Below are 21840 nucleotides of genomic sequence, written 5' to 3'. Positions count from 1 at the left end.
CAGCCCGCCAGTGCACCCACCAGGCTGGGCTGAGCCCACCGCGGGGCGAGAGGAGGAGCTCGGCTGCATTCAGTGCCTGTCTCACCCTCTCCGTTTCCTTGTGCGTGTCCGCATGAGGGAATGCAGGGAAGCGCTCCCGGCGGCTGCGGCCGGGCCCGCGCTGCTCTGCCGGGTGTGGAGCCCTGCGTAGCTGCAGGGACTGTCTGGGAGCACGGGAACTCCTTGCTCCGGGACAGCAAACCGCTTGAGATATTTCCCATTCAAAGCTTCACATCACAGTGGTTATCCTGACACATTCCTGCTCTCACCAGCAGTCCCATGTTTCCTTGGGGAGTTGGAGCTCGGAGGGTCTCGGAGATGAGGAAGAGGTTTGGGTTAGGTGTGAGGTGAGGAGGCCTCGGAGTCAGGGAATCCCAGCTCCTGTGGAGCGCCTCTAATCGCTGTGTTTTGTGAGGGTCCCTCCATAATCCCTGTGTTTTGTGAGGGTCCCTCCATAATCCCTGTGTTTTGTGAGGTTCCCTCCATAATCCCTGTGTTTTGTGAGGATCCCGATGCCACCTGGGGCCCTGGGAGCTTCCTGCTCTTTCTCCTGCTCTGCCTGTGGGAAATGTGAGGAGAAAGCTGGAGCAGGGCTGGGTCCCTCAACCGTGCTGGAACTGCTGCCCCTGCATCCTACAATCATATAAATCATCCCCCTAAACACCAATTTTCCCCAATAAAACCATAATTTCAGCAGCCAAACAAATTTCACCCTCAGCCCTCCAATTTCACAACCGAGCTGGATTCCTCCAACCCCCAATTTCACACTCCAAACCTTCGTGTCAGCCCCTCTAAACCTTCACTTCTCCACCCAAACCTGAAATTCATCCCCCAAGCTTTAATTGTCCTGACTAAGCTCCGATTTCACACCCCAACCCCAATATAATTTCTCCAAACCCCAGTATAACCCCCCCATTCCATCCTTCAAACCCCAATTTCATACTCATTTCACCCCTAAATCCTAATTTCATCCCCTGTAACCTAATTTCACCCACCAAACCTACATTTCATTCTCCCAAACCCTAATTCCCACATCCCAAATCCTGATTTCTTACCCCAAGCACGAATTTCACCCCACCAGATCCTGTTATTAATCCTAAACCCCTATTTTCATCCCCTAAACATTAATTTTGTGCCAACAAACCCTAATTTCACCCCAGCATATTCCAATTTGATCCCATCAAACCCTATTTTCACCCTCCAAACTCCAATTTCACCCCCACAACTGCAATTTCACTTCCAAATATCAATTTCACCCCACCAAACCACAGCTTTATCCTCTCAAACCCCAATTTCACCCTCCAAACTGTAATACCATTCCACAAACCCCCAGTTTCACCCTCCAAACCTCAATTTCACTCTCCAAACTCTTAGTTTCACCTTCTAAACCTCAATTTCACCCCACCAAACCCCAGTTTAACCCCCCCAACCCCCAATTTCACTCTCCAAACTTAGTTTCACCTTCTAAACTCCAATTTCACCCCACCAAATCCCAGTTTTACCCCACCCCCCAATTTCATTCTCCAAACTCTTAGTTTCACCTTCTAAAGTCCAATTTCACCCCACCAAACCCCAGTGTGATCCTCCCAACCCCCAATTTCTCCCTCCTAATTGCTATTTTCATTCCTCAGGGCTAACTGGAGAATTATCCCATCATTCTTGTTGTCTGCCGTCTAAACACATCGGAGTCCAGCAGCTCCTGAGCAGGAATTCTCTGGAGCTGCTCTGGAGTGGGAAGGACTCCATGGAAAACTGTGATGCTCCAGCTCCTCTGGAGCATGTTTGACAATCCCAGCCCAAGTGGCTGGAAGTCAGGAGAGCAGGAGGTACGATGTTCCCTCACTGCGTGCAGTGCCCTCGTATCTCTGTGTCACCCCACGGAAATCTGATGGCTCCCAGGAGTTAATCCAGCACAGGGATGATGGAATGGGATTGTTTTAGCAGAGGCCGTTAGTCTGTGGCTGTCCCTGCCCTGTCATCTTCTGGGGACAGAGGCTCCTGAAGTCCTGGGAGGGTTTCAGTGGTGGGTAAATGGCTGATTGTGAAATCAGTCAAGGTTGGAAAAGCCTTCCAAGACCATCGAGTCCAAGCTGTGCCCAATCCCCACCTTGTCCCCAGCCCAGAGCACTGAGTGCCACATCCAGGCGTTCCTTGGACACCTCCAGGGATGGGCACTCCAAACCTCCCTGGGCAGCCCCTGCTCACCCTTTCCATGGAGAAATTCCTGCTGATGTCCAGCCTGACCCCAGCCTGAGGCTGTTCCCTCTCCTCCTGTCCCTGTTCCCTGGGAGCAGAGCCCGACCCCCCCGGCTGTCCTCTCCTGTCAGGAGTTGTGCAGAGCCACAAGGCCCCCCTGAGCCTCCTTTGCTCCAGGCTGAGCCCTTTCCCAGCTCCCTCAGCCCCTCCTGGTGCTGCAGCCCCTTCCCCAGCCCTGTTCCCTTCCCTGGACATGCTCCAGCCCCTCAATGTCCTTCTTGTCACGAGAAACCAAAACTGACCCCAGGGCTGGAGGTGAGGCCTCAGCAGTGCCAAGAACAGAGGGACAATCACTGCCCTGGGCCTGCTGGACACACTGCTCCTGATCCAAGGCAGGTGCCTTCAGCCTTGTTGCTCCCCTGGGCACACCTGGGCTCGTGTCCAGCAGCTGTCACCAGCACCCCCAGGTTCTTTTCCAGCTTTCCAGCCACTCTGCCCCTGGCCTGGAGTGTTCCAAGGGGCTGCTGTGATCCAAGGGCAGAACCCAGCACTTGGCCTTGTTGACACTCAGCCCATGGATCCAACCTGTTCAGATCTCTCTGCAGAACCTTCTTGCCCTCCAGGAGATCCACAGATCCACTCAACTTGGTGTTGTCTGTGCACTGAAAAGGGTGTCCTTGACCCCCTTATCCAGATAGTGGATAAAGAGACTAAACAGGACCAGCCCCAGTCCTGAGGCCTGGGGAAGCCCACTAGCAACTGGCTGCAAGTGGATGTTGAATCACAGGATCCCAGACTGGTTTGGAAAAGACCTTCAAGCCCCATCCACTGCCACATCCTGCCATGGGCAAGGACACCTACCACTACCACTTGCTCCAAGCCCTGTCCGACCTGGCCTTGGACACTGCCAGGGATGGAGCAGCCACAGCTGCTCTGGGCACCCTGTGCCATGGCCTGCCCACCCTCACAGGGAACAATTCCTTCCCAATATCCCACCTAACCCTGCCCTGTGGCAGTGGGAAGCCATTCCCTCTTATCCTGTCCTACCAGTCCCTTGTCCCAAGTCCCTCTCCAGCTCTCCTGGAGTCCCTTTAGTCTCTGGAAGTGGCTCTGAGGTCTCCCCGCATCCTTCTCTTCTCCAGGCTGAGCATTCCCAGCTCTCCCAGCCTGTCTCCATGGTGGATATGCTCCAGTTCTTTCAACAACTTCATGGCCTGCTCTGGACTCCTCCAACAGCTCCCAACATCCTTCTAATGTTGGGGGCAGCAGAACTGGATGCTCCATGATATTTAAGTACAGACCTTGGAGTGACAGGAATTGTGTTTGGAACATACCCCGAGCTTCTGAAACTGAGATTCTTCTGTGGAACAACCTGAACCCAGCAGAGCCAGACCTGTGGTGGCTCAGGAGCTCGGTGTGTGTGGATCATCGTGGGGAAGCTGAGGGACACAGATGCAGTTGGGTGGATGTGATCAGATGAAGTGACACAAAGATGTGTGCGGGAGGAGCCGCGGCCGATCTGTGGATCTGTCACAGGGCTTGTCCCAGCTGCTGCTCCTGGCTGGATCCAGCTGCTTCCCACAGAGACACAGCTGAAGGATAAAGCTCAGGCATTATGGTTTCCCTCTGGAAAAGTTGTTATTCTGTCAAGGTGGTACTGTTTGACAGCAATACCTCCCTTCCAGAGCTGCTAGAAAGGGTTTTGGAGGCCAGGTTGGAGTTGACTGAGGAATGAGACGCAGCAGGCAGCATATTTTAGGGAGCAGAATATCCCAATGTACAAGAAGAAAGCATCACTGCAGTCTGGATCAGATGCCCCCACATCCCATGCAGAGATCCTCCCCCTCCAGCTCCTTGCTGCATCTCCGATTGTGTCTATAGGATTATGGAACCACAGACTGGTTTGGGTTGGGGGGACCTTAAAGCTCATCTCCTTCCACCCCCTGCCGTGGGGAGGGGGGTGCTTGTGCCAGGTGCCACTAGCCCAGGTTGCTCAGAGGAGCTGAGGAATCTCTCAATGAGGTGAGAGAAAAGTGCACAGAAAACCATAATGTGCCATATTTCAGCTTCATCTGAAATTTTTTAGTTACATCTGGTAAAACCTGGCACAGCTCCATCCATGGCTGAAGAAGAAATGCATCACGTTAACAACAAATGATGGAGACTTCTGTCTCCAAGGTCCTCTCCTCTTCCCAATGGTGCCTGGGATTGGGAGAGAAAGACAGGGATTAAAATTCCTCAGCAGATGAGTCACAGGGTAAAAGACACCTTGGGGGGGAGCACTGGGCCACATCACCACAGGAACGGGGCCCTCCTGATAGACATTTTATCTGATTTCACTCCTCCTGAACTGCTCCTTCCAAGGGGAGACTTCTCCTCCTGGATTTTTCCACCTCCGCATCAGCTGCTGGTGATGTGGATCTCTGTGGATCTGCATGGATCTCTGTTTGGCAGCGCTGGTGTGTTTTGGAGCAGGTTTGGTGCTGGGAAAAGGCATCGCAGCACTGGGAAGGAGCTCTGGAGAGGATCACGTTTGTCAGGCAATGAAAAACGATCTGGCACAAGCAGGAATCTTCCCCTGGGCCCAGGCTGGAGAAGGAGCTCTGTGCTCTGCTCTGCCTGTGCTTAGATAAAAGTGTATGAATAATTCAGGTGCCAGATGGCCCTTGAGCCCCTGGCCTAGATCTAAACATCTAATTACAGCTGGTGTCCCTGGGACTTGGGCATCCAGGTCCCTCTGCAGAGCTGGGCTCATCCCGCAGGATACTTGGGTGTCGCAGAACCACAGAAATTGGCCATTTCCTGGTGAAGGAAAAAAAAACCAAAAACAAAACAAAAAAAAAAAAAAAACCCAAAAACCAAAAAACCAACCCCCAAAAAACATAATCTTGGGGTTTAACTGTGTGTTTTCCTTTCCAAACCCAGCTGGAGCAGATCGCAGAGGAGCAGGTGGGCCTGATGGGGGAGGAGATGCAGTGGGTTCCTTGGATGGATCCCAGAGCTCCCTCTCCGATCCCACAGATCCAGGCGGGCTCGCGAGCACCTCTGCTGGGGAGGCATTTGCCTGTTTGCAGCTTTGCATTCAGCCGAGCTGCCGAGATGTGCTCGTATCCCAGCTGGCTGTTGGAGACATGGAAATCCATTAGCTCCACTTAGGCGAGGCCACAAGAGCCCTCCCGGGAGCGGAGCTGCCACGCTCTCCGACCTGGAACCGAGGCACAGCTTCCCCTGGAATGGTGGCTGCGATCCCCGCAATGGCCCGGACCTCGCCGTGGCCAGCAGAAAAGAAACTGGAGAACATCCACGCTGCGGGATGGTTTGGCAGCGAGCAGCGAGGCGGCACCTCGAGGAAAGACGGGAGGGAGCAGATTTCTCCCCGCAGCCGGGAAAGCGCTGCCCGGTTCTCGCTGCCCGGCGGGATGGGATGGAGACAGCTCAGGATTCCTCACCCTTGCCCGTGCCGCTGCCGGGTTAAACCTCTGCTAAAGCCAAGTTCGTGTTGCCATGAGCTCTGCTCAGCATCGTTCCCGAGGGCTTTGGGTCCCCAAGCAGCGACTTCTGCGGAGCATCCTCAGCACCAGCAGCCCCCGACACCCCGCGGCTCCCCAGACTCGTGGCCCCGAGCATGCCGGGGCTCTGCCCGCAGAGCAGGGAGGGCAGAGCAGGGAAGAGCAGGGAAGAGCAGGGAAGAGCAGGGAAGAGCAGGGCAGGCAGCCCCTGCCCGTCCCTCTGCCGGCAGAGGGCAACGACGGCCCGTGAATTGTCGCGTCTGATCCGGCCCAGCCACCGCAGCCCAGCCCGAGACCCTCTACCCTGGCTCCTCACCCTCCTCCGCTCCCTTTTCTTCTCCATTTCGTCTCTTTTCCTCCGCTGCGTGGGGAGGGCTCGAGTTTAATAAGTAATGAAGGAATTTATGGAGCCATTAGCACGGTAATTGTTCGCTTTCCACCTAATATTCAGAGATTAATGGAGAGGGAAGAATAAACCCCCAAAGTACAGGGAGAATTAAGGCAGGATCAGGGATTGCATTGCAGGGCCACATCCTTCTCTAAAGCCTGTGTCCTGAGGAGACCTAGTGCACGGACATGAACCCAGAATTCCAGAGCTTTGGGCACCCAGGGATCCCCCGTGCTCTTGGTCCCATTTCCCTCCCAGGGACTTGCTGAGAATGGCCCCACTCAGGACGGTGATGTCTGTACAGGATGGAGATACCTGATTTTGGGTGCCCTGCCCCGATCCCTCGTGGCCGGGCCCTGCGGCTCCTCCTGCAGGGATGCAGCCCGAGGAAGCCAAGCGGAGCCCTGGGAAGCTGCACACATCCACGGGCTTCAGGTGCTTTGGCTCTGCTCTGTCTCCGGTCCATCTGCCCCCTGCAAGCTGCTGCCTTTGCCTTCCAAGCGTTACCTGTGCTCAGAGGAGCCCAAATTTACATCCTGCTCCCTCACAGAGACTTCCACCGAGAGGCAGGGACCTGGTCCATCGCCACGCCGTGCCTCAGTTCCTCCCCGTGCTCAGGAGGAGCAGCAGGCCCCAGAAGGACTCGGCCCATCTGTGCTCCCGCAGCGATCCTGGCAGGCAGGCGCCTTTAAACACTGGAGCCTCCTCTGGAGCCACTTCCATGTCACCACACGGTGACACGGCCAGGAATGACGGACGAGCTGGGGCTTGCTGGGCAGACACCAAACAGGTGGCAGCCCTGGAGGGGGCACATCACATAACCGTAAGTGCCCAAAACGACCCAAACACCACAGACTCCATCCCAGCCAGGGCTCTTGGCTGCCTTTGGCAAAGGATTCTCCTTGGATAGGGAGAGGGAGGGAAAATGGGGGAGACCCTCCCCACCCCCAGCCCTGATCTGAGCTATAACGTCACCGCTGCGTGTGACGTGTTTGCAGGACAAGTGGCACTTGCTCTGGGAGGGAGAGGCAGCGCTAAGGATGCTCTGAGGAGCCAGACAGCGAGACCAGCAGCGAGACCTGCGCCCTTCCCTGTGTCCCAGCGGGGAGGAACAAGGACACAGCCTGCGGCAAAAGACATTTTGCAACCATTTGCACAAGCAGCCGGGAAGGAAGGCGCTGGGCAGGAGCCTGCGGAGCGCCCGGCACTCACACAGAGGGACAAAGGAGATGGCCTCAGGAGACAGCTCCATGTGCCAGCCAGCTCCAAGCACCTCACACCTCTCTTCCACACCTCTAAGGATCATCCCCATCTCCCTTTGTCTTCAGGGTGTCACGTCTGGCAGCTCTTCCCTGTGACAGGCTCCAGCCACGGGGGAGTGGAGCACGCCATGCTAACCAGCACGTCCTCCCCTGTCCCTGTCCTTGTCCCTGTCCCTTCAGGGCCTTGCCTGCAGCCCTGGAGGAGAACAGACCAAATCCTCCTGACACTTTGCTTTCTCTCCAACACCTTCCCAAGTGCAAAAGGTGGTGTGCTGAGATATTTCACCCCAGGACACAGGTGAGAGCCCAGAGAAGGTGCCTGGGATCCCTCTGCTCTGAGGACACGTGCTCACCACAAAACTCCAGGATTTTTCCTAGTTATCTTCCCTTCCCATCCCCCGCAATGCACAGGCAGCCCAAAACTGGTTTCTCATCCCATTCACCTGCAGACAGTTTCCCACCTCCCCCTAACCAGCTCCAGTGCCTCAGTTTCCCCACACTGGGGGGGTTCAGGGAGCCATTTTTCCATATGCAGGGGTGGGTGATGCCCCCACCAAACCCCCAGCACATCCTGCCTCAGGTGCTCCAGCATGGATTCATCATGTCTTTATATCACCAGGAGAAGGGAAAAATGGCAATTAAAATAAGTCAGAGGCTGGCAGCTCCATTTATCATCTCGAGGGGAACAGTTCCAGCCTGGATGGGGAGGGAACTCAGGCAGGAGACAATCAATAAGGCCTGTAGGTCTGTAAGGAGACACCCACCAACCTTCATTCGGGGCCCCAAAGTCAAAACCTCGCCTGACTTTGCCGTTGGAGCAGCGCTGGACCTGAGGAAGAAATGTGTGAGTTCAATTCCCTCAAGATCTTGTGTTTCCAAGACGACAGCTCTGGGCAAGGCTGTGCTGCTCAAGGAGACCCTTCTCCAGGTGTAAGGGGATCCTCCACCCTATGGAGGAGCTGTGAATAATTCATGGTGCTGGCTGGTGGAACAGCTCCTGGGCAGACCTGGGCGCTGAGGGCTGCTCTCCAGGGGGGTTTTAGCCCAGGATGATCCAAGGAACAAGGGAATCTTCTCATTTCCAGAGACCTGGAAGCTGGGAAATGCTTTGGGATCTCAATCCCAACTGATACAAAGAGCACAGTGTCACTCTGGGCCGCCCTGGTGATTCACACCCACCAAGCTTCATTCCTGTGGTGGCTCCATGCTCTTCATCCCATGGGACCATACCTGCCACTTGTGTCTCCTCATGGATATTGCATTATGGATTTAATTCCATGTTTTTCCATCCCTCTAGATGGTCCATCAGCAGTTCACTTCCAGAAGGGCTGGGCTCAGTCCAGCACCTCCTCATGTGCTCCCAGCCTTCACGGGGACAAGGACCCAGGCAGAGGCACCAGGAACTGTTACTCCCGAAGGAGAACCATGAAGGACAGGGTGATGTCACCACAAACCTGCCACAGGCAGGCTGGTGGGACCCACTGGGTCTCCACAGGTTGGGTGCCAGTCTTACCCCAGCAGCAGGACACCTGCTGGGAGATTCTGGTGGAAAAGGATCTTGTTTTAGAGACCCAAAAGGCTCAACATGTGGCTTTGTGCAGTGTGGGGGCAGTTCACAGGCACGGGAGCAGCCCTGCAGCCTCCTCCTGCCCTGGGATCTCCCTCATCTCCATCCCATCTCCATTCTTCCTTCTTCCCCTCTAAGCTGTGATAAATCCTGTGGGTCTTTATCAAAAACCACACTGTCTCATTTGGTGCCTGGAGCTCCTTCAGCCATGGACTATGAATTCTTGCTAAATATATATTTAAGGCAGTCATGGGGATATTTTTAAATGACCCCTGAAGCTATTTCTGCTTAATTTCCCTCACTTTTTCTCTGTGTCTCTCCCTGATCTTCTCCTCCAGAGAGGACGAGAGCTCATTTTCATCTCTCCTGTCTGGGAGATGGGGTGCCTGACTGGCTGAGGACAAAAAACAGCCCAAAAAAGAGCAGACAGGGCTGAGCAAGAATAGCAACAGGGCTGGCCCAGGGCAGAGCACAGCGGGTCCGGCCCCCCTCTGGCTTCAGGGTGCTGCTAATCACCAGTCAAGAGCACCCAGGGTGGAATATTCCCCTCTGCAGCCTCGCCCAGGCACCAAACAAGGCTTTCAGAACCTCTGTAATCTTAAATTAGATTAAATCTACATGGTCAGGATAAGATCTACTCCTGGTCCTGATGCTTGGGGCCAGCCCCTGCTCAAAGGCAAAGGCACATTCCAGCCTGCGGTGAGAAAAGAGTGGGTCCAGCCATACCCCAAACCCAATTTATTTTCCACCTTGGGCCAAGCTGTTTCTCTGCTTTACATCTCAATTTTCTCATCTGACACCTGTGGAAAATCACCCGTTCCTGGAGCTAATAAGGCCCTGCAGATGGAAGAGGTTATTTTCCAAGGCAGCCCTCGGGGGAAGAGCAATGTGTGTGTGCATGCACACATGGGTTAGTGCACTGAAACACTGCCAGGGGAGAAACACAAACCAGTGCAAAACCCCAGGCTGGTGCTGAGGAGAAACCAGTTCGTTGGTTTAACCCTTTCATCTCCACCCGCTGATGTCTTTGAGAAGCCTTCATTCATCTGCAGCCATTGGCTCATTCATCTTCCCCGCGGGCGTGATCCGCCCTTCCAGCTCTGCCCCTCACCCTTCCATTCTTTCCACAGGTGATTCATTCCCAGCCCTGAGTTTCATCCCACCACAGCAGCCTCCCCCTCATGCTGACCCGTTTGCTTTGGGCATTTCCATGGGGATTTTGTCTGGCTGAGTGGGAAGATGCAGGATTGCCTGTGGGCTTCCAGCAGGAAAGGGGGAATGCTCCTTTGCTCCTGGCTTCTTCTCCATGGCTTTCCATCTCTACCTTCCCCCAAATCTCCTTACCTGCAACTCACTTTCAGCCTTTTTGTGGCATTTCCCCGGCTGCTCAGGCATCTCCAAGCCTTGTGAATTGTTGACTCGACAGGATCCGGCAGAAAATGAAGACAAGAGCACATCAGAAAATGGGGATCCCTCTGAGGGAATAGATCCCTGACGAGGCCCTGCCTCCCAGGGAGCTCCCCAGCCCCAGCCCCTCTGCCCAGGCAGGATTTTAACCTGCACCTGTGCTTTGCTGGATGATCAGCCCCAGTGTTTCACTGGTGAGATTTATGCACCAGAATCCAGCCTGGATTTCCATTAAAGCTCCTCCAAACTGTCCCACAGGCAGGTGGAGTAGCACAAGTACAGGAGCAAATCCCAGAGCCTAAAGATACTCAGAGCTTCTATTTTTCTTCAAATCTCTCCAAAATGCTTTAAGAGACCCTGGCTGCTCCTTTTTGATGCAAAATGACCCCAAAGTTGAGGCTGCCAACAATCAGGTTCTAACCACGGTAACCACCAGTGACACACAGAGCATTCCCAGCAAACCAAACTGGGTGAGCTGGTGCAGCCCCTTCCTCCCTGAGCTCTGCCTGGGCTCTGCCTGGGCTTTGCCTGGGCTTTGCCTGTGTGCTCAGCATTTGGCACTGAGGTGGTTTCTCACACCTCAGTCAAATGCAGGCTGGAGCTGCTGTGAGGATTTTGCTGTTGTTGGAGAAAATCTCCCCAAATCCTGCCTGGGAGGTGGGACAGAAGAACAGAGGATGGGAAACTGTGGCTCACTGTAAAACTTGTCAGCTGGAGTCCTTTGAAAGTCCTGCTGCACATTCAGTTCTGGAGATTCTCCATCAGCTCCTGTATCTGTATTTCAGCACAAATCCCTCTGGGATGGATCCAGGATCCTGGTCTGTCAGGAGCTCAGCAGCATCCATGAGCTTCAGGCTGACAAACAGATGGGGTCAGATGCCCCAAAATGCACCTCAGGCGGAGAGTCTGACCCCAGGAGACACCCAGGACATGGAGAGAAGATACTACAGCTTCAGAAAATATTTTATCAGGTGAGTGTCAAGTGCCATAACCTGGACTCTGGATATGACCCCTGGTCAGTCACTGGGACAGCCCCCACTGACCCCTCGGACCAGCCAGCCCGGCTGTCAGGAGCTCTGGGAAGGTGGATTGCTTCCAGATGCTCTTGGGGGAGGTCCAGGACACCCAGAGCTGCTGCAAGCCAGAGCTGGGCACGTGGTCTGGGGCAGAGCCAAGTCACAGCTCCTGCCCTGCTCAGAGCAGTGCAGGTGTGAGAGGGGTGTGGAGGGACAGAGGCCGAGGGAGGAAACGTGGCCTCGGTCACTCTTTACAGCATCATTGGCCAGGCATTATCCTCCTCTCCTCTGCTCTGCTCTGCACAGGGGCAGCCTCACCTCCAGTCCTGGGGCACTTCTGGGCAGCACAATAGAAAAAAGATGTGAAGCCACTGGAGGGCATCCAGTGGAGGCCATGAGGATGGGGAAGGGTCTGGAGGGGCTGAGGGGACTTGGTCTGTTCAGTCTGGAGAAGGAGATGAGGGAAGACCTTGTTGGTGTCTTCAACGTCCTCCCAAGGGGCAGCAGAAGGACAGCTGTGGTCTCTGCTCCCTGTGACAGGGACAGGAGTCAAGGGAATGGCTGGAGCTGTGTCAGGGGAGGGTCAGGCTGGATATCAGGAAAGGTTCTTCCCCCAGAGGTGCTGGGCACTGCCCAGGCTCCCCAGGGAATGGGCACAGCTCTGAGGCTGCCAGAGCTCCAGGAGTGTTTGGACAGCGCTGCCAGGGATGTACAGGGTGGGATTTGGGGTGTTGGGCTTGGGGTGCTGGGTTTGGGAGGCTGAGTTTGGGGGGCTGGGTTTGGGCTGCTGGGTTTGGGTGGATGGGTTTGAGGGGCTGGGTTTGGAGTGCTGAGTTTGGGGGGCTGGGTTTGGAGTGCTGAGTTTGGGGGACTGGGTTTGGGGTGCTGGCACAGCACCAGGTGCTGCACTGATGGAGAGGTGGCACTTGGGTGTGTTGCTAAGTGTGACACAGGCTGAGAGAGCTGGGAATGTTCAGCCTGGAGAGGAGAAGGTTATGTCGAGACCTCACAGCTCCTTCCAGGGTCTGAAGGGGCTACAAGGAAGCTGGAGAGTGATCCCTCGTCAGGAACTGGAGTGACAGGACAAAGGAAAATGGTTCAAGCTGTCAGAGGACAGGAATACATGGGATATTGGGAAAGAATTCTTTCCTGTGAGGGTGGCGAGGCCCTGGCACAGGGTGCCCAGAGAAGCTGTGGCTACCCCTGGATCCCTGGAAGTGTCCAAGGCCAGGCTGGGGCTTGGAGGAACCTGCAATAGTGGAAGGTGTCCCTGCCCATGGCAGGGGGTGGAACAGGTTGAGCTTTAAGGTCCTTTCCAACCCAAACCATTCCAGGATTCCATGAGACTGGCACAGGTGACCATGCAGCGTGGCAAGGGCAGAGGGCATTCAGTGAAGCTCAGCCAGGGGCTGGCAGCCCACGCTGAGGGGAAGCAGGGTCTGGGTGAGCCTCTGAGCTGCCCAAAGAGAAGAGGGTCCCTCCCCATAACCATGAGTGCCCACCCAGGGCAGGCTGAAGACATCCCCAGAGAACCAGGAAGATAAAAACCAGGGGGAATAGGCAGAAATGAAGCAAAATCCCACCCTGGGCTAAACTGAGTCCTGCTCCAGCCTCAGGCTGTCGTTCCCCATGGCTGCTCCAGCCCCTCTATCCTGATAAAACTGCCTCCCCTCCTTTCTCCAAGCCGCAGCATCGTGGTGAGAGCTCTCATCAGTTGATCTGGCACTGCTGCCTGGGAAAGGACTCCCAAGGACACCAGACAGGGAAGGGCACACCACGCTCAACTTGATTAGATGGATTTGAGAGCAGGTCTGAACCCTCCTCCAAGGCCAGTGGAGCAGGGCTGTGATTTTCCCAGGTGACTGGCTCTTGGGATACCAAAGGGGACATCACACCCATCTCCATGGCATCCACATTTTCCTCAGGGCCTGGGCCAGGGGTGCAGCGCTCCAGCATTCCCCCTCCCCTCTGGCCACTGTTTCCACAGGGAGAGGAGCAGCAGCTGAGATAATTTACCATTTAATGTGACCAGATGGCTTAATTTAAACCAAATCAGAAGGGAGAGAAGCTGGTCTGAATGTCTCCAGGAGTTCAGCCTGTCCTCCCGCCTCTCCCTCTCCCTGCACTGCCTTTCTCCAGCAGCAGGGAAGGTCCTGCAGGACCTGTTGCAGGACCTCAAAGCTCCTCAGGTCCTGTCATCCTTTCTCCTCCCTAGGCACGACTATGCAAGAGGGAGGAAAAATATATCCAGGTGTAGCAAAAATTCCAGCCTCCCCCAAAACCCTTTGCACTGAGTTTTGGTCTACAGAAGTCCTGGAGATCATCACTTTAGGGGTCGTGTTGACTGGTGACACGTACTGGTGTGGTTGGAGGTGGTGGCACTGTCACCCAGTGGTGCAGGGGCAGAGCTGACAGCCATGGGGAAGGGCCAAGGTGGGCAGAAGCCTTGGAGGTGGGCACAGGGAGCAGAAGGATGAAGACCAAAGCTGTGGCTCCTGTGCTAATTCCATCCTGCTCCTGTCCTGCTCCTGTCCTGCTCCTGTCCTGCTCCTTGGGAACATCCCAGCAATCATGGTGCCCATGATTCCCTCCCCACACTGCCCTCCAAGCTGTGCTGCCCCGACCCTGTGCCCATCCCACTGCCAGCTCTTACAGGACTATGGAAGGGTGGGAAGGTTGGTCAGGCTTGGAAGATCTGGAGATCACCCAGTCCAACCCCCATGCCAAGGCAGAGTCACCTGGACACAGGAACACCCAGGTGGGTTTGGAATGTCTCCAGAGAGAGAGGCTCCACAGCTCCCTGGGCAGTCTGTTCCAGCTCTTCCCTCTTTTAAGGCTTCTCCTGGCTTTTGCCTTCCACCCAGAACCAAATCCCACTCTGCCTTTGGCCTCGTGGGTCCCATTTTATGCCTTCAAGCCACTCACACCGTAAGATCCTGCCCAGACCAGAGCTTTCAGTGCTAAAAATCAGCGTTCTCTTGGTCAGCAGGGGCAGAGGAAGCAGCTCTGAGCCCAGACCATCCCCAGGGCACAGTGTGAAAGCAGAGGATGATGGGGAAAGGTATGATCAAGAGTTCAGCACTGTGTTTTCCTACCCAGGAATTACCCCAGCACGGCCCCTGTGCCCACAAGGAGAGCCAGCCAGCCAGCCTTGCTCCTGGCAGGCATCACAGGAGCCAACATAGCTCCTCGGGCTGCCAACCTCCACCATCCCCACCTGCACGAGGAAAACAACCCTGACATGGTGGGGAAACACCTCCAACAGCCGTGCCGACCCCCCTAATTTCCAGAACAAACACACCGGGCTCTTCTCTGTCAAGAGAGGTTGATTTTCTTCTAATTACCAACATAACAAATTCATCCTGGTTATGCAGAGCTTTCATAACAGGTTGCATGGCCGTAGGTGATTGCTTTAAAAAGCTCCCCACCCATGGAGCTGCGCTCGCCGAGCCTGTTCCCTCCGCAGTAATAAATGCTAATAATAAGGCTCAGCACCACGCAGCATTTTATGGCCTGTCTAATGCAGGAAGTCGAAGTTACTGAACACAATGGGCTCTTCTAGCCACAAAAATGAGCAGAATCCAAGGGGAAAGCCAAAGCAGCCTTTTGGAAGCGGCAGAGCGCGCCAGCAGCCTTGATTTGGGCTATCAAAGCTGAATCTGGGAGTTAAATGATGCGCCCGAGGATAGAAAGTGCATCGGTGGCAGGACCCGGGGCTGGCGATCTGCCCCTCTCCCACCCGTGTCCACGAGCCTGCCTCGGGCACAGGAGTGGATGGATGACTCCCATTCCCTCGCAGCAATTTTCTCCCCCATTAGGCTAATTATCCCCCCCCAGCCCAGCAGATCCCGCTCGTTCCCAGCCCGATGTGCTCGGCCGGGGCTCTCGGGGGCTGCTCGGTGCCGTTTCAGCACGGAGCAGCCGCTTCGCCGCCGCTCGGGGCGGTGACCGGCGGGACTGATCGCCAGCCAGGGTGTGCTGAGCCGAATTTCAATCAGGCCAGGCAAAACCCATCCACCTGCATCCTCCGCGGGGGAAATCTGGAGGGAGAAACCCGGAAAATGTTTCCTGTCGCGTCTTGGGAAGAGCGTGATCGCATGGAAATGCAGCAGCAGTGGGGTGTTGAGGTGGACAGGGCTGTGGTGGCGGTGGGGAGGGCAGCTCCGGAGATGATTTTATCCTGCAGGCTGAAAACGTGGAGGGGAAAAGCAGCAATGAAATGTGGGGAGAGGAGCCAGGAGTAAAGGTTGGGGCTTACAAAGGATGGAGCTCACAAAGGAGGGAAGTCACTAAGAAAATTCTCTTTTTTCCTCCCTCCAGTGAGGTTTTGAGGACGGGCACAAACCGTGACTACCAGAGACAGGAGCCCTTCCCTCAACAGCAGCTCTATGCCCACTGTGGAAGTTGAGGATCCCTTGTTGCACCTCTTTTAGGATCAGCTGGCAGCAACGAGGCACTCGAGCGCCTCGGGAGCCATCCCGATTTACCCCTCGCTCCTGCCCGTCGCCCTCGGGGCGGTTCCGGCTCTGCAGCACAGACAACGGGATTAGCATCGATCTGCCGCGAGCAGCATCCTGGGCACGGGCTGCGCACGCTGCCCGCGGCCGGGAGCGCCCACCGCCCCTCCCTGCCCACAGCTCTCCCCCGCAGCCGGCAGCAGAGTCCTCTGCAGAGTGTCTTGGCCCCATTCGGCCCCCAGAGCTGTCCATCGGAGGGGACAAAAGCGGGTCCTGACCCAAATAAACCATGGCCCAAACAGGCGGTGCAGATTTGAGAGCTGAACCCCCCCGTGCATCACCTCCCTCCCGCTGGCTTGGCGTTTGGTCACAGCTGGTTTAGCACAACGGCCATACCCACCAGCAGCTGCTTTCTTACACACGAGAGAGAGGAAAACATCCCTGTTTTATCCCCAAATGCCTCTCTGGCTCCAGTAATATCTATACAGTTTCAGAGGGAAGTGGGGAGAGGGGCTGAACATGAAAATAAGATAATTCCTACTGCATGCTGCATTTTGGGGTTGGGAGATCCCAGCCCAAGGAGCTCCTGCATTTAAATTCCTTTTCCTAGGAGCTGGGTCCCCGTTGTGTTGCCTGGGGGCTGATGAGGAGGGGAAGGAGCAGCATGGCCAAGGCTCTGTTTAGAATCATGGAATCCTGGAATGGTTTTGGAGGAAGGCACCTAAAGCCCATCTTGTTCCAACCCCCTGCCATGGGCAAGGCTACTTTCCACTAGACCAGGTTGCTCCAAGCCTGGTCACTGCCAGCAATTTCAAAGCGGTACTGAGGAACAAAAACCCTTGAACATTTTTAATGATGGATGTTCCCTGTCGGCTGAACAAGGAGCCTTTAAAGTCGGGCTCCCTTTGATTAGACAAAGGACCCAGGGAGAAAGAAGTGCTTCTCCTCCTCCTTATCTATCATCTACCCTCCTCCATACCCATCCTGCCCCAAAAGGGCTAAATTTAGAAGCAAAAGCCCAAGAATTCCAAGCAAGGGGCAGGAGGGGCTGTCCAAGATCAGAGCAGCAGCCCAACAAAAATGAAGTTTTAATCCACAGTGCCTCCTGAGGGGTTTTAGCAGAGGATGGGGGACATCAAGGGGGGCTTCCTCATCATCTATCCCAAATTTATCCCCATCATTTTCTGTGACACAAGAGCTCTCATTCTGCTGCACAGACACAGCACAACCCTCCATCATGGCTACAGCCAAGACCAGAGAGGAGAACTTGCCCCTTCCCTTCTCCTCCTTAATCTCTTCCAAAGTGCTGCCCCAGATGAGTTGTTTAATAGCTCCAGCCCCTTAAAAAGCCATTTCTCCCCACAAATCCCAGCCCTGCCAAGCTCCTCAGCTCACCCTGGCTTTCAACATACCCGACTGGCTCCAAGGACACTAAACCAGTGACAGGAATGTGACGTCCTTCTCTGAGAGGGACAACACCCGGGAAGCACGAAGAGCCCCCAGCTGCAGCTGACTCCCAATTATTCTGCTCCGAAACTGCTCTGTGGTATTTTTTGGAGTTGTTAACATCCCATTAAAAGTGTCCTGTTGAGCAGAGCTGGCTGGCAGGGAGCAGGGAGGGTGCACGCCTGGAAGGAACCGCAGCTCTCCCGTTATGGTAAGTTTTCCAAAACCCACTGGTTGTGTCCCTAAATAGTTCCCTTCCATGAGCAGTGAGATGGTGTCAGCTGCCTTTTTTAAAATGAACAGCAGAAAACAACAAAAGAGCTGCAAGTGGCAGCTATAAATTCAAAGCAGGGGCTGGAGGGGGTTGGGGTCCTCTGGAGAGGGACCGGGGGGGTTGCAGGGAAAGTGGAAACACATCCAAAGGGGACAGTGCTGGGCTGATGCTGCAAGGAGCTGCTGCAGCCTGGCAGAACTGCTTGGGCACCGTTGACCTTCCCTTGGCTGCCGGTTTGGGAGGAGATGGTATCTCTTCCAGCTGGAAACACCCATCCACCCCTGGAAATGTCCAAGGCCAGGTTGGACTGGGCTTGGAGCAACCTGGGCTAGTGGAAGGTGTCCCTGCCCATGGCAGGAGGTGGAATGGGATGGGATTTAAGGTCCCCTCCAACCCAAAGTGTTCCATGATCCATAGAAAGCTGCTCCATGGACTTCTCCACTCTTCCCTTGGCCACATCTCCTGCACCCTCCGTGCTCAAGGGGGGACTCTGTGCTCTACTGCAGAATGCTTCTCACCAGGACTTAAATACATCGAGTTTATAATTTACCTCTGCCCACCCCTGTCTGGCCATCCCTGCTTCCCATCACTGCTGGGAATCACAGAATCACTGAGGCTGGAAATTGCCTCTAAGAACGTTGAGTGCAGCCTTTGAGTGAAGCTGCAAAAACCTTCCTTTCTCCAGGAAGGGCCACAGGCTCCCAAGGATAATTCAGCCAGGTTACTGAAATAAAGTCACTGGATATCTGGAGTGCCACAGTTTGGTTTGGGCGGTTGGTTGGTTGGTGGGTTGATTGGTTGTTTTCCTTGCAGGCTGTTCCACAAATACAATTTTCTGGGAGCAGGAAGCAAAGCCAGGGACTTGCTCACGCTGAGAAAAAAACAAAGGCTGACAATGGAGCAGCCCGGGCAGGGATAAGAGGGAATTCATTTGCATGTGTTTCATGCAGCCTCAGACACACATGAAATGAACCCCTGGTTACCACAGAGCTTCTGGCAGCGTTTAGAGAATGCCCTTGGCACATGGTCCCTGACCCAGGGAGAAGGGGACTCCCTGGGACACTCCTGCTGTGGTGGCAGCATTCCCAGGGGATCGGATCACACTTTGCATCCCAGAGGAATGCCCACCCCAGCAGCACAGAGAGGGCTGGCCCTTTCCTGACCTGTGCCAAACCTCGGCCAAATCCATGATCCAAGAGCTGAACCTCCAGCATCAAAGTGCCTCTGGTGGCACCCCCTTGACTCCATGGGGAATGACACAATTTCCAAGACTACAAAAAGCTAGGAGCTGGGCAGAAAAATGACTTTTTTCCTCTTTTATTACAGAGAACAAGGAAAACATCCCATTTTCTGAGCATGGCCTGAATAGGAACAAGTCTGCCTAAATTCTCTGTGAATGGAGATGAACTCCCATCATGTCAGCTGTTTCCAATCCTGGAAAATAATCCGTTGGAAAGGAACAGTTTCAGGCGTGCTGAGCTCAGGGCAGGACTGGGGGAGCAGCTATTAGTGCCAGTGGAAGTGATTCTCAATTAAAAAAAGCCGATGACAACAGTTTTTAGATCAAAAGAAGCCTTTCCACAGGACGTTCTCTTTGCTTGGGCAGAAATGTTAATCAATCAGGCTGAAGGAGCTGCAGCAAAAATCATTTGGTTTGGTACAAGTTTGTGAGTTGGATTTGGCTCGGAGGACATGGGATGTTAAACACCCATTGCTCTTCTAATGAAAACACCTTTGAGAAAGCAAGGAAGCTTCTCCACAGATGGGATTTCAGGATTTTTCCCCAGGTAATGGATGGCAAAGCACAAACTCTGCTTTGAAAATGGAGCAATCTGTTCAACCGCAGCTACTCATGACTGGTTTGGAAAATCAACATAATGAACTGTGCTGTGGACAACGTGGCCTTGAAGTGCCTGATTGCACCGGATCTTTGGTGGCTCGTGTCTGTCTGCAGCCTTCTGCCTCTCCTTGGATCCCACCTGCTCTCACACACAGCTCTAAGAGATCTCAACCAGGACATCTGGGTCTGGGGAGCCTTCTGCTCCCAGGAGCAGCTCATCCCCCAGAGATCATCCGTCCCTGGTCCGTCCCTGCCCAGCAGTTGCACCATTTCCGTGTCACCCATGGGCTGTCCCTGCCGATGCAGCGTTCCTGTGCAGGGAGGCAGTGCTGGGGCTGACCAGGAGCTGGCCTCTGCTTTGTCCTCAGTCTCATTGTGCTTTTCAGCCTCCCTTGGGGCAGCTACAAGTGGCTCCAGGTCAGGTCTTCAAGGTTCCCACATGCTGGATCACCACATGGAAAAATCCCAGCATAGCAGGGGAAAAACAACTGGCAGGAAATGCTGTGGCTCCAGCCTGGATCTCAGCGGGCTCAAGGGTGTGGCTTGTTTGGGAATCATCCCCAGGCACGACCCCAGTGCTGAGCCACATGAGCAGAGATCAGCTCCTGGGTTCAGCATCTCACCCATGCCCACATCCGCAGCAAGGAGGGCCGCCAAGAGTGCCACTGGATAAGTCCTCAGGTCAGTCATGCTGTGGTTGTTGGGAAAACCAGACAGGCATCTCATGGCCAGGTCCCTCTTGCTGAATCTTCTCCAGTGCCACACTGGGAGCACTGGGTTTTCTCCCACTTTGCCACCCAACACTGTCACTGCAGCATCTGGGGTGAGTCCTGACCACAGGGCTGGGCACAGACTGGAGAAGTTAGAGAAAATTCCTGCAAGAATGAAGAATTTTCTCTTTTTTCCCTCCAAATTACCAAGGAAGATTCAGCAGGAAGCGGGGATGAAGGGGGAAATGTGCCAAGCTAGAAAATAACAGAGAACCCAACATTTTAGTCTCTTCTCCATGGGAGAGTCTCGTGGTTGATGTCTCTACGATGGCCAACAAGCAAACCAAGACAGCCCTGTGGTGTGACCCTGGGCCACCACCTTCATCCTCTTGTCCTCTGAGGGCATTTCTGCTCCTGCACATGGGACTGGAGACAAACCTGCCCCAGGAAAGCCCTTTCAGAGATGCCTCAAAGGCAGAAGACGACACAGATCCAACATGGGTAAGAGAATCTTCTGATTTAGCTCATTACATTCCTGGGCATGGGGTGACAATTCCTGTTCCAACCATTCCAAACCAAACCTCGACATCACAATGCCCCTTTCCTCCACAGCAAAACCCTCCAGGAAGCACACCCAGCCCCCAAAACCCACCAAAGGGGCATGGGGTGGATCGAGCAGACACCCAACCACCTTTACCAGCATTTCCCACCCACACCCACATCTCTGCATCCCAGCAGGAAGGGATTGGGATTTACAGCCACCACCTTCCTCCTGGAGCCATCCCATGGCCAGCCCCTGCGCCCGCACTCTACCTGCTGCCTTTTTTTTTTTAATTATCATTATTTTTGCTAGGAAAACGGGTTGCCCTGGAGCTGGGTCTCCATGGAAACTTGGGCTTTTCAGACACTCAATGGAAAACGCTGGCACGGAGACGCTTGTGCAGGAATACTGATTCAGCCCCAGCGTCTGTAACACTGACTGCATTTTAATCCCGCTCCGCTACCCGGAGAGCTAAAAATACCCTGTGAGCTGTCGCCTCCTGAACTCGAGTAAACAGCTTAAAGCAACACGGCGCTGCCAGAGCAGAAATCCCATGAATCAGCTAAAATAAAAGGGGTGGGGGAGGTAATGGGGGGCTCTCAGCCCTCGAGGAGCACCAGCTTGGTGGGGAAGAGCAAATCCCCACTCCAGGGATGGAGAAGGAGCCACTGAAGGCAGCAGACGGGTCCCTGGGGCTTTGTTGCACCTCTCCAAGATGTCCTTTTCCCAGTGTAAAAGCAGGAAAACAAGGCTCTCCCTGGTCCCCAGCTGGCTGGGAGGAGCACTGTGTTCTCTGCCGTGCCAAGCTCAGCGCGTGGCACTGACACGGGCTGGGAAGGAGCCAACTGTCCCCACCAAGGGGGCTGGGGACAGCTGAGGGAGGGGTAACCTTGCTGCCACACTGGCACCGTGTTTTTCCTTCTCCCTCCTGTCATCTCTCCAAGAAAAAGACATTGAGGTGCAGCAAAAGGGGTGCTGGGGCTGTGGGCACTGCCAGCCCCTCACAGTGCCCGCAGCCCTGTGCCAGCCCAGCCTTCCCGGGGCTCTAACAGGCAAATAAAACCCAACTCTCCCTTCCCAATTAGCTGAGACTGTCCTCAGCTGACTCCCAGAGCTGTTTTCTGCAGAATACACAAACACCTCCTTATTTTTTTTTAAATACATTCTCCCAGCAGCTCAGCATTCCCC

General features: G+C 54.7%; 1 long non-coding RNA gene across 1 annotated transcript; it reads left to right on the top strand.

Annotated features, from left to right (window-relative positions):
- Positions 1-1677: 1677 nt before the first annotated feature.
- LOC128799653 (uncharacterized) lies at positions 1678-16265 on the top strand. The gene is made up of 3 exons (XR_008434787.1): positions 1678-1865; positions 11154-11339; positions 15705-16265. It is a non-coding gene; the product is annotated as an uncharacterized LOC128799653 (long non-coding RNA).
- Positions 16266-21840: the final 5575 nt, after the last annotated feature.

Source organism: Vidua chalybeata, chromosome 24, assembly GCF_026979565.1.
Source record: "Vidua chalybeata isolate OUT-0048 chromosome 24, bVidCha1 merged haplotype, whole genome shotgun sequence".
Classification (NCBI taxonomy): domain Eukaryota; kingdom Metazoa; phylum Chordata; class Aves; order Passeriformes; family Viduidae; genus Vidua; species Vidua chalybeata.
The sequence above is the reverse complement of the archived record's forward strand: the minus strand, read 5'-3'. Positions and strand labels throughout refer to the sequence as shown.